Raw genomic sequence first — 11,531 nt, forward strand, 5'->3', positions numbered from 1 at the left:
CATAAAGGATGTATAAATTGACTGATGGCATAGCCCTTGGTAATGAAAATATCCAGGTAAGACAAGACTAGCTCTATACCATATCTCATCCTTAATTCAATCTCTTGTCAGTCCTGTGTTTTTTAGCATTCTTTTAATTACATTTTAAATCAATAAAAAAATTTAAATATATTTAATAATTTAATAGTTTATATCTTTTGCATTTTCTTTTTATAAATCTTAGTTTAGACGGAAAAACAATTTTGTAAAATTGACGACGAATAAATGTTAAATAAACCAGCTGCGCTGGAAGCTCCAGCTATAAGGATTATTAGCACAAAGCTTTGAACGAAGACAAAGATTGAAAAGTAAAAACGTGTGCGAATTTTACGTTATAAGAGATTGGATTAAATAGATCTAAAATACAGAATAAAATAAAGAAGGTAGGAATCAATTTTGGCGAGAATTTAACTTGGCTTGGTGGATGAGCGAAAATACAGAATTTAATTTGGTGAATGGTTAGAAACTTAAATTTGGCGGACAAGCGAAATAAACCAGCCGAGGCTGGAGGTCAGCCAATAGAGCTTAACTAGATAGCTTTAATAAGTGGGTTAACAGATGTAAGAGATGTACTTGAACAGAGTAGACTAATAATGTTGAATAATGTACAAAAATGTGAACTCTATACTTGATTAAACTTATTTAAACAACAAGCCTGAGAGCTCCTCCAAACCCCCCAACACGAGAAGATCAAAGTAAACTTCTCTTTAGCATTGTAGCACTGTTTCTATGACATAAAACAATTAAGCTATATTTCATTACTATAAAATAAAAGAGAAACATAGTGTAATTAAACTTTTTGTTAATTTCATTCCAGTCCGTTATGATACTTTTTCTTTGGATGTAGACAATATCCATATCTGACCAAAGTGTTATCTAGAAATAAATAAGAAAATTGCCAAAACGTCAGAACCAAATTAAAGATATCCATCAAATATACATAGAAACTGTACTTTTTGTTTTACTTGATAAAACTACAATAACACTTTAAACTAACAAGCTACCTTATTAAAGGAAGAAATTTTGGCGGGAATTTAATTTGGCGGATGGACGAAAAAACTAAATTTGGCGGGAATTTAATTTGGCAGTCGCTTAAAAATTTAACCTTAAGATGGCGTCAAAACAGCGAAAATATAGCAAAAACACCTTAAAAGAGATCATATTTTCAAAATGTTTAATTTGTCAGGAATTTAATTTGGCGGATGGCAGAAAAAAGAAATTTTGGCGGGAACTTAATTCGGCGGATTTCGGTCAAATCCGCCAAATCCGCCAAATTTCTTTCTTTCTTTTTAGGTACAAATAGTCAAAGTCAGGAGCTGAGGTCACAAAAAATTGGACGGGGTGCGACAATCCCAAAACACTTTTATTGAAAATATACAACCTAAATATCTAGTACCATCAACCAAAAATTAAGTCACAAAGCGCAAACTCCAGAAAAACACAATTTGCATCAAAAATCTTTGCAAACGTAGTTCATATTTATAACATTTCAACAGGAACTGTATTTTGTAGACTTGGTCAAACTTACAGAACCATTTGCCGTTTCTGCAAGGCCAACGAGGTACTAAAAAAAGACTGCTACCGTGAGTGGGTAACTTGCATCAGTGGAGGCTAACATGCATAGCCTCAAATGAATGACCCGTCTGGCCTTAATAAAGTTAATCAAAACAAAAGTGGTACTAGAGCTCGAGCGGAGCTGAATATAGTTTATTAATGACCAGCCAGGTCATTCATTTTAGGGCTATGTATGTTAGCCTCCACTGATGCAAGTTACCCACTCTCACAGTATTCAGTCAAAGCCAAAATTTGGCAAGGTCAGAAAAACAAGTGAGTGTGCATTGTGTACTTGACGGTTAATCCATTAAATTCTAGAAACATTTCATAACTTTCTGCAGTCCGTTTTTGCAAGTCTGAAGAGTATGTAAACTGTTATCGCCATTTATTCCATTCCATAATTCAGTCAACGTGCGCCAGCCAAGGTTAGAAAAAGTTAGAAAAACACAATCTGCGTCCGGAACTGCGTGAAAAATAGTTGATCAATTTCAACAGAACTGTTTATATTAATATTAATAATTGATCAAATTCCAAAACCATTTGTCTAATTTGCACGTCCAAATAGGAATGTGATGTCATCATTTGGTTCCCGTCATCTGACCGACCTGTTTACGGTCAGTAAGTTGGAGAGTCGGAAAGCTTTTCGGCTGCTTTGCTGGATTTCCACTGTCGACCTCTGCACGCTCTGTGTTTACAAGTTTCAAATCGAAGTAGCGAGCGCAGCTAATGGAGTACCGAAACAAGTTTATCCACGGTTTCTCAATTTCTTAATTCGGATCAGTTCACACGATTCCCTTTCAACAAGATTAGCTGCTTCTTAAAAGAAAAAATATTTTGACCGACCGCCGAATGCCACCACTTTTAAAGTGGAAATGACGGGAGCCAAACAATTTTTTGCGATCGCTATAAACCGTCCAAACCAAGTCCAAAAAAGCACGATGCATCCAGTCTTTCAAATTTAGACAGTGCGTACTCTTGTAAACTTTATCAAATTCCAATAACATTATAACACCCAATCCCACCTAGAGGCAAACAGAAAAATATGTTTTTATTGCAAAAACTAATAAAAAAAGCAGGCAATAAAATATCAGAAATTCAACAAAAAAAAAACTTGAGCAAAGGCTTCAAAACCTTAAAAGATGTAGAAAAAGAATCCCCTTGATGAAAATCATGTGTTTGATTTGCCGAGTTAAAAAATAAATGACAGAAATTGAAGCTTGCAACAGATTTACACTGGAAATACTTTGGCACAACACCTATCACATCTGACTTACCGCTTGAGCCGCCATCTTGAAACACTATGATTTGCAAAAACAACGCACGCTAAAAGTACCCAAAAAGTTAACCCGATATCGGAAGAAAGTTTAGAAATCAAAGTGAGATCGGGAAATTATTTTTGAAGTCTTGAACGCCCGATGAATGATACCCATTTTAATGCTCAGCGTGGCTGGAGCAATAAACAAAAATAAAATAAAAAACAACGAATCTCACTGGCAAATACTTATCTTTGCTAACTTTGTATCCTTACTATGTCTCTTTTAAAGGTTAATACACTTTTTTTATAAGAACAATTTTATAAGAACAATGAGGCTCAAAAAATGCCAAAAAATAAGAACTATTTAAGAACAGTGGAGAGGCTGAAAGTATTTTAAAAGTAGTTTTTTTGTTTAGTTACAGCAAAAAGAATCACTGGTTTCTAAAATCCTCTAAATAGTAAAGCAAATAGCCAAAACTTGTTTTTTACCTTATATAAAATAATAACAAAATAAGAACAATTCAAGGTTCAAAGTGCCAAAAAAATAAGAACAGCCGAGCCTCAGCAAAAATTTACTGGTTCTTATTAAAGAAAGTGTAGCTTCTCTCTATTTTTCAGAAGATTACTAAACAGGTCTAGTGTTTTTGTATCAGTATACAAAATTATTGAACCATTAGTGGTAGTTTGTATTGACCCTAAAGAATATTTTGTTTCTGGTCCAGCTTGAAAATTGTCGTAACCCGGCCGAATTTTTTGGACCTACCTCCGGGTGCCCCGGTGGAGGTCCTATGAATTAACCTCTGTCTGTTCGTCCGTTCGTTCGTTCGTTCGTCTGTTACCAGCTTTTCTCGAGATTGGCTCATTAGTTTTTTCTGATTTTTTGCACAAAGATGCAAAATGGCAATGGCCAAAATGTGACGGAGCCCAATTGTCCAAAACTTGGCCGAGTCCGATTTTTGGCCGGAAATCGCCGTTTTTCTAGATTTTCATTGGACTTTTCCATATAATTGGTTGTTTTTTCATTCAAAAACGTTATCAATAGCATGCCCACCATCAAGCATTTTCAATTTTCAATAAATTGAGTTTTGAAGCCGGAACTTTCTAAAAATCGCCGAAAAAGCCGATTTTCGCCGGAAAAACGGTATTTCTTGAATTTCTTGAGCTGTACTTTTATTTTTCATGAAATTTGCACAATGATGCAAAATGTCGATACCTAAATTGTGACGGAGCCCGATTTCGAAAAACATCTTTTTCCGGCCGAAAATGCCGGAAATATGCTGGAAAAAACTGTTTTTTTGGCATTTTCTCGAGATTTCATTAGTTTTTTCTGATTTTTTGCTCAAAGATGCGATTAACAATGCTCAAAACATGCCGAGTCCGTTTTTAAGAAAAAATTTTTCCGGCGGAAAATGCCTGAAATATGCGGAAATCGCCGTTTTTAGATTTTCATTGGACTTTTCCAATAATTGGTTGTTTTTTTTTCATTCAAAACATTATCAATAGCAATGCCCACCATCAAGCATGTTTCAATTTCAATAAAATTGAGTTTGAAGCCGGAACTATTTTAAAGTCGCCGTAACAACCTATTTTCGCCGGAAAGACAGTATTTCTTGAATTTCTCGAGCTGTACTTATCTATTTCTATGAAATTTTGCACACTGATGCATATGACATACCTAAAATGTGAAGGAGCCCGATTTTCGAAAACATTTTTTTTCCGGCCGAAAATGCCGGAAATATGCTGGAAAAACCGGTTTTTTGACTTTTTCTCGAACTTTCATTTTTAGTTTTTTCTGATTTTTTGCAGAAAGATGCGTATTCGCAATGCTCAAAAAATGGCCGAGTTTGATTTTTGAGAAACAAATTTTTCCGGTTTTTCATTGGATTTTTTCCTTGTATTTCTATGTTTTTCACACAAAAACATTATTGATAACAATGCTCACCATCAAGCATGATTCAATTGTCAATAAAACTGATTTTGCGACCAGAACCTCCTATTTATTTTTTCCCTACAACCCTTCTCTCTCCCCCCATCAACAATCAATGATGAATTTATTGTGTTGTGTATTTTCGCTAAATGCTATATTTTCTGACTGATTTTTTTCATTTTTCTTTTTGCATTGCTATCAATGCTAACTAACTTTCATCATCAGGTAGGTCCATTCAGCATGTTGCTTGTTCTCTTTGAACTTTCCATTTTTTTCCAAATTTTCCATTTCAACATTTTCTACGCAAACAAGTGATCTAAACAATCTCTCCATATTTTCCATTCTGTATGATTTTGTTAATGCTTTTGATTTTACTTCTCAGGGTCAAAAGTTGTCTTCGACGAAATTTACTGTATCAAAGCGATGATATCCCAATTAAAACAAACGGATCAGTTTGACTTGAACAGCGTTACAAAACAGCTTGAAAGAATTATGGTACAAGCCTCCCTTATAATTCATAATAACAGAAACAATTTCTAACTGTAGGTTTGATCTCTCATAATTTCAACAATATCATCATATTCATCTAAATTGAACTACATAGGGTCACCCAAGTTGACAAACAACGTCGTTTTTCTTGGCTGCTAAACTTTTCTGAACAATTTAAGGAAAAAATTTATATATGTTGGGGAGTGGCGTTTTTTTAGAAGATTTTATTCTCACTTATTGAAAATTGTCAAACAATGAAATTAATTTATTCTGATTTTATTTTTTTAGATGAGAAAATTCTTTTTTGTCCAGTTTCGCCCTCAAAATTCAGGAAATGTTTGCTGCAGAATCGGAAGAAGTGAAAGAAAATACTGTCTAAGGGTAAGGAATTAATTTTACAAAATTAAAAGGAAAAAGGAAACAAATTAATTACAATATTTTGTTCATACATACTTCTCTCATGAAATCAATCTAGAAGAATTCTGCATAAAAGGAAACCGGGTTAAGATTCATCATATTTGAATGCTTTCAAAGGTCTGAAACGTTTAAATTGACTCTGTAATCTTTCGTCTTCGGACCATCGGACGCAATTCTCTGTTAAGGTCGATAGGTGTATGAGCAATTTCATGATCGTAATGAATCTTGCTCATACTTCGTATTGATTTAACGATTTGAAAGTCTTCAAAAGTGAATTTACTATTACAGAGCAACTAGTTTCCATTCCCCCTAATTTATTGATTCATTCAATTCTGTTTTGATAATCAATTTCGCTCTTACCCATATAGAACACCCCTGTCTCAGTGCCCCGGTGGCCTGATTTCAGTACATGATTTTTTCCTACGTCACTGCAGTAATCAAATTTTTATTGCACTCATTTGTGAATTGAGATATAAATTGAATAAAGACAGCGACAATAAAAAACAGTTCTTGAATTCCCAAGCCATTTAGGATGATTACAAATGAGTGCAATAAAAATTTGATTACTGCAGTGACGTAGGAAAAAATCATGTACTGAAACCATGTACTGAAAAAAATCATGTACTGAAATCAGGCCACCGGGGCACTGAGACAGGGGTGTTATAGAGGTTCAACTGGCGAAAGATAATGTTTCCATTCATCCAACTCTTCTTGAAACTGTCCGGTCACGGTGCTATCACTCTTCCTATCATCCATCAGCCACGACTGAAAACGAGAAAAATCAACATTGAACTGGTACCGTTACGTTTCCATGGATGTCTTATTCATGCATGGTGTCTCTAGGTCTTTACTCTGAGTGTCCTGTTTGACATGACTTATAATGATTGAAATGAATAATCCATCAGATACATCACCCCGGCTTCGATATTACGGGCTGAACTGATCTGTTTAAAATCATATCATTAAATGAACTAAAAGCTGCTCCTAAAAAGATTGGCAGCCTGCACATTTCGATAAAAAGGTGATACCTCTTTGCAATGACGATTTTGAATGAATGGATTTAAAAGTTTGGAAAAAGAAGATGAAAGAATATGAAGATACTTTTACTGGAAAGAAAAAATTATATTCTTCTGAAACTTTAGATTTCTCTGAATTCAAACTGTGTTTAGATTTTTTACCTTTTTTTGGAACAAAAATTAGAACCCTTCAAATTGGACCCCATTAGTGTAATGTCATAGCTGGAAAATAGCTTAATAATCGATTTGAATTGTCGTCTCAAAAGACGCCTGGATGGAACTGATGGAACGATCAAATTCGAAAGTTATCGTTTTGTCAGTAATATCTCTTCTCTTATTTCAGCTGTACAGTATATTCACGTAACTCTACTATAACAATTTGAGGCCTATTAGACAACTACCTCAATGAAATGCGCATGATGACGATGGCTTGAACATAAACGAATCTTCCAATTCTTTAATTGATCACTCCTTCCTATCCACTTCCTATCCACTACCAGGTAGGATCATATATTTCCTTTAAAACTTCCCCTACTAGTTAGGGACCAACCCTTAAGATCTTTAATGTGATTGAAAGAAACTTTTTTTGAGAAAAGGCTCGCGACATGTTGCACAGGAAAAAATTTTCGATTTCCAAGGTTGAAAATTTCAAGTTTTCTTAGTTGGAAAAAAAGATAAAATCCAATGGAAAATCCAACCTGGAAATGTGGGACATTTTGCATCTACATGGCTTGGGATTTTCAAAAATCCGAATTGAAAAAAGCCAAAATCCAAATTTCACAACGTTGGAATTTTTTAAAATCCAGTTGGAAAAAAGCCAAAATCCAAATTTAACAAGGTTGAAATTTTCAAAAATTCAGGTTGAAAAAAGCCACAATCCAAAGTAAACAAACTTGGAATTTTCAAAAATCCAGGTTGATTAAAGCCAAAATCCAAGCTAAAGAAGGTTGGAATTTTCAAAAATTCAGGTTGAAAAAAGCAAGGCAGAGATATGGAAAAAGAGATCTTAAACAAGGTTTTTGTTTTTGTGAACAGTCGTTCGCTAGCCTAGGCTCGATGGCTTCCGGTCAATCTCTCGTTATTATTCGCACAGATAGCTAGTGCTATACATCAAAACAGTTTTGAGCGAAAAATCGCTTGTGGTTTTCTCAAAGGACATGTACAGAAAATGGTTACAAAAACGTAATTTCCACATGGATTTTTAAAGTTTTCCAAACTGTTTGGGGAAACAAAAATTTACAACCCAAACAGTCTAGTTTTCCAATCGAAAGGATTTCAATTTCACAAAAATGTAATTTCCACATGGATTTTTAACGTTTTCCAAACTGTTTGGAGAAACACAAATTTCCAACCCAAAAAGTCTAGTTTTCCAAGAAAAGGTCTCAATCTTAGAAAAGTGTAATTTCCACATGGATTTTTAACGTTTTCCAAACTGTTTGGGAGAAACACAAATTTCCGACCCAAAAAGTCTATTTTTTCAACTTGAGGTATCAAATTTACTAAAATATGTATTTTCACATCGATTTTTGACCTTTTTTTTCAATTCCCAAACTGTTTGGAGAATTTTTCTCAACTTCAGTTGAGCTAGAATCTCAGAATGTTTGTGAGTTTGTGAGTTTGTCCACAAACTTTGGGGCAGCGTAGAGAGCGGAATAATTGGTTTAAGAAGCTGAAATTTGGCACACGCCCTCCTTATGTTAAAACTTAGGGGGATTTTTTTCATTTTTTGGAATTCCGCTTTTTTTAGCGAGTTATCCCCATTTTACCGGGATTTTGCGCTTATTTAACGTCATAAAAGTCAAAATAATTGACGTCAAATATTTTTTTAAATGCTAAAAATACAAAAATAGAAATTTTCAATCATGTTGAAAAAATTTGACGTCAATTTATCTAGGTGCCAAAATAAAAGGTTGCTCTACACACGGAAAAAAATTCTTTATTCTAAATTTACCTACGACTGAGCTTTCTCTAATCCTTCTGAGTACTCACCGCTCTGGGTTTTATAATTGAACCTTGCCTTTCCTGAGTGCCCATCAAAGAAGGCTTTTTTCACCCCGCGTTTGCAATTTAGCTACCTTATCCCGATTATCCATCACTCTGGGCTTACAAGCAAGCTTTCCCTAATTCTGAGTGCCCATCACTCTGGGTTTACAACTGGGCCTTCTCTTATCCCGAACGCCTATCACCCTGGGTTTACAATTGAGCTTTCTCTTATCCCGAGTAACTGCATTACCCTGGGTTTACAATTTGACCTTCCTTAATCTCGAGCGCTTATCACCCTGGGTTTACAACAAAGTTTCTTTTATCCCGAGTAACTGTCACCCTGGGTTTACAATAATTGGACCTTCCTTAATCACGAGCGCCTATCACCCTGGGTTTGCAACGGCCATCACCCTGTTTTAAAAAAGTGTTTACAATTGGGCCTTCCATTTTCACACGTACACTGAAGTTGAGCCCAGTGCTTTAGCACGTTACAGTTTTTCAATTCCCAAACTGTTTGGAGAATAAAAATTTCCCACCCAAAAAGTCATGTTTTCGAACCAGCCTTGGAAAATTGTCATTTCTACATGGGTTATTTTCAATTGATTTTTCAAGGGCATTGGTTTATTCTACAAAACCTATGGGTAATTTACGTTTTCCAAAGGTAAGGTAATCGCTCAAATTTCCAACCTTCAATTATGAAACCAAATCCAAAAATTTTTCCTGTGTTGTGGGGTACCATATCTTTGAAGCGAACATAGATTGAGCATAGTTTGCACCCCCTTTTTAAAAAGGGATGCCAAATATTTATTATTAGGGCCTTTGTTGGGGGGAGGTATCAAAATTTGCTTCAAAAACTCGGGGATGGGAATGTGGGGGTTGGACAAAATAAGAAAGGGGGGTTGGATATTATGGTCAGTTTAATCATGTAAAAACGGACACAGTTTGTTTTAAAGTAAGAATCTGTACCACCAAAACACATAAGTGTATCATGTTGATAAATTAGTTGTGAAGTGAAATTTTTGGCTTATTACTGTACAAATTTTGTACTCTATGATCACATTGGTGGTGCATAGAGCCAGTTTCCTCGAAACAAATTTCTTTAAAACAAGAGGGATACGACTTCATTACAGAAGGGGGATGGGTATACAGGGGTATGGATATACAGGGGTATGGGTATACAGGGGGAATGAAATAAACCTAGGGGTTCATACCATTCTGCAAACTATGTCGATACACAGACCAATGACTTGCAACTGCTTGCAAGTATCTGGAAAGTCTACAGTTGAAGATTTAGAGGCACCCTCTAGGACGAGAGCTTTGTTGAATACCTTCCTCCGCCATTCTCGGTCGTATGACCAGCAAGAACAAGTGGTCGGCATCGAATTACTTCGAATATCATCGGAAGTGATCCTTTAACAAATGCATTCCTTTGGTGGTCTTTCCTACATTGTGGACACGCATTTTGAGTTCTTCAAGGATGCGACCGACAGCTAGAACGGCTTTCTTGTGTGAACCTGTTTTTGTTTGGTCAAAGTACTTTATCACGAACAGGTCGGACACCGATTATACAAATTGGAACCGATCTAGGATGACGATATACCACGATAGTTGCCAGTCTTGGTAAGGTCTCCCTTATTTGGAACAGGAATGCCCAAATAAAACTCCCAATTTTTAGGTCGATTTCCAAAGAAAGTTTGGCTATAGAAATGGTGTAATTTTTTTTCATCAAAGGTAGTTTCCAGAATTCAGGAGGGAAACCGTCTTCACCAGGGCCGTTTCGAAGAATACAATACTTTGGGACTAAAAAGTTAATTTTGTTGACCAAATCCCAGGCGTCTTTTGTGTTGGATGATGATCATGGAATTTCGAATGAATGTAGGATGTTGTTTATTCAGTTGTCCTCACATTTATCGTAAATTGTGCACATGTTGAGTTTCAATATTTTTAGTTGCGAATATCAGGGTGACTTTCCGGGCAGCAGTAACGTCGTGATGATCGACTGAGCTTGATGGAGTGCTACTCAGTCTTTGGGGAAGTAACTTTTCTTCAACTTTGCTGGAAATGGCGACGAAAGTTGAGTAGTTTTCATCAAACTGTTGGGAAATGGAGTTAGCAATTTGACTTGCGAGATTCTCGTTTAAAGAGATGGATTCCCAAAAGAGCTTTTTCTTCGGAGGAGATGGAGGTTGACGTACGCTGAGTTTAACATTCGCAGTGACCATTGGCAGATGATCACTACCAACTGGAATAAGTCAGGCAGTCGTTCTGTTTCTCCAGCGCTTTTGATGCAAGGTGAAGTCAATTTGGAAAAGTGTTCCGTTTGGGGAACGATGCATCCAGAGCTATGGCGGGGTTTCTGGAAGTTGTGTGTTGATTGGTGAAGTCGAGGAGCAAGTTTCCGTTTCTGTTTATAGATTTACTGCACGAAAAGCGAGCAGAGAATTTGGCATTCATATCACCACCACTAAGAAGCGTAGAGTGAGTGGGAAACTCTTCGATAGCTCGAGAAAGTGTACTAAAGAATTTCATTCCTTTAAACTTTCAGTCTTAAAAATGTCGATCTATATTTGACGAAGGTCACATTGGCTTAGATCATCTCGATCCAGTTTTCAGATGATCGACCTGTGCAAGTAAAGTTTGAGAGATGCTTTGGTATGACACATTAATCCAAGAAGATCGAAGTTTCATTCCCCACCATTGCTTGACGAGACATCGAGTTTTTATGTCAATCTTTCAGGAATTTGATGGGCGAGTCATGTCACCTTCTTGCCCCTCTTCTCTGTTGTAAAGTTCCTTGGATGATTGATATGATTAACATCTTTGGGTCAACATTAAATTTTGGTGACAAAGA

At 35.9% G+C, this 11,531-nt stretch overlaps 1 long non-coding RNA gene across 1 annotated transcript; it reads left to right on the forward strand.

The window, feature by feature from the left end:
• Positions 1-5,160: 5,160 nt before the first annotated feature.
• Positions 5,161-6,782, forward strand: LOC136804999 (uncharacterized). Its single transcript, XR_010846327.1, has 3 exons — positions 5,161-5,270; positions 5,553-5,645; positions 6,348-6,782. It is a non-coding gene; the product is annotated as an uncharacterized lncRNA (long non-coding RNA).
• The last annotated feature ends 4,749 nt before the right edge of the window (positions 6,783-11,531 follow it).

Source organism: Clytia hemisphaerica, unplaced genomic scaffold (assembly GCF_902728285.1).
Source record: "Clytia hemisphaerica strain Z4C2 unplaced genomic scaffold, Clytia hemisphaerica genome assembly, whole genome shotgun sequence".
Taxonomy (NCBI): Eukaryota; Metazoa; Cnidaria; class Hydrozoa; order Leptothecata; family Clytiidae; genus Clytia; species Clytia hemisphaerica.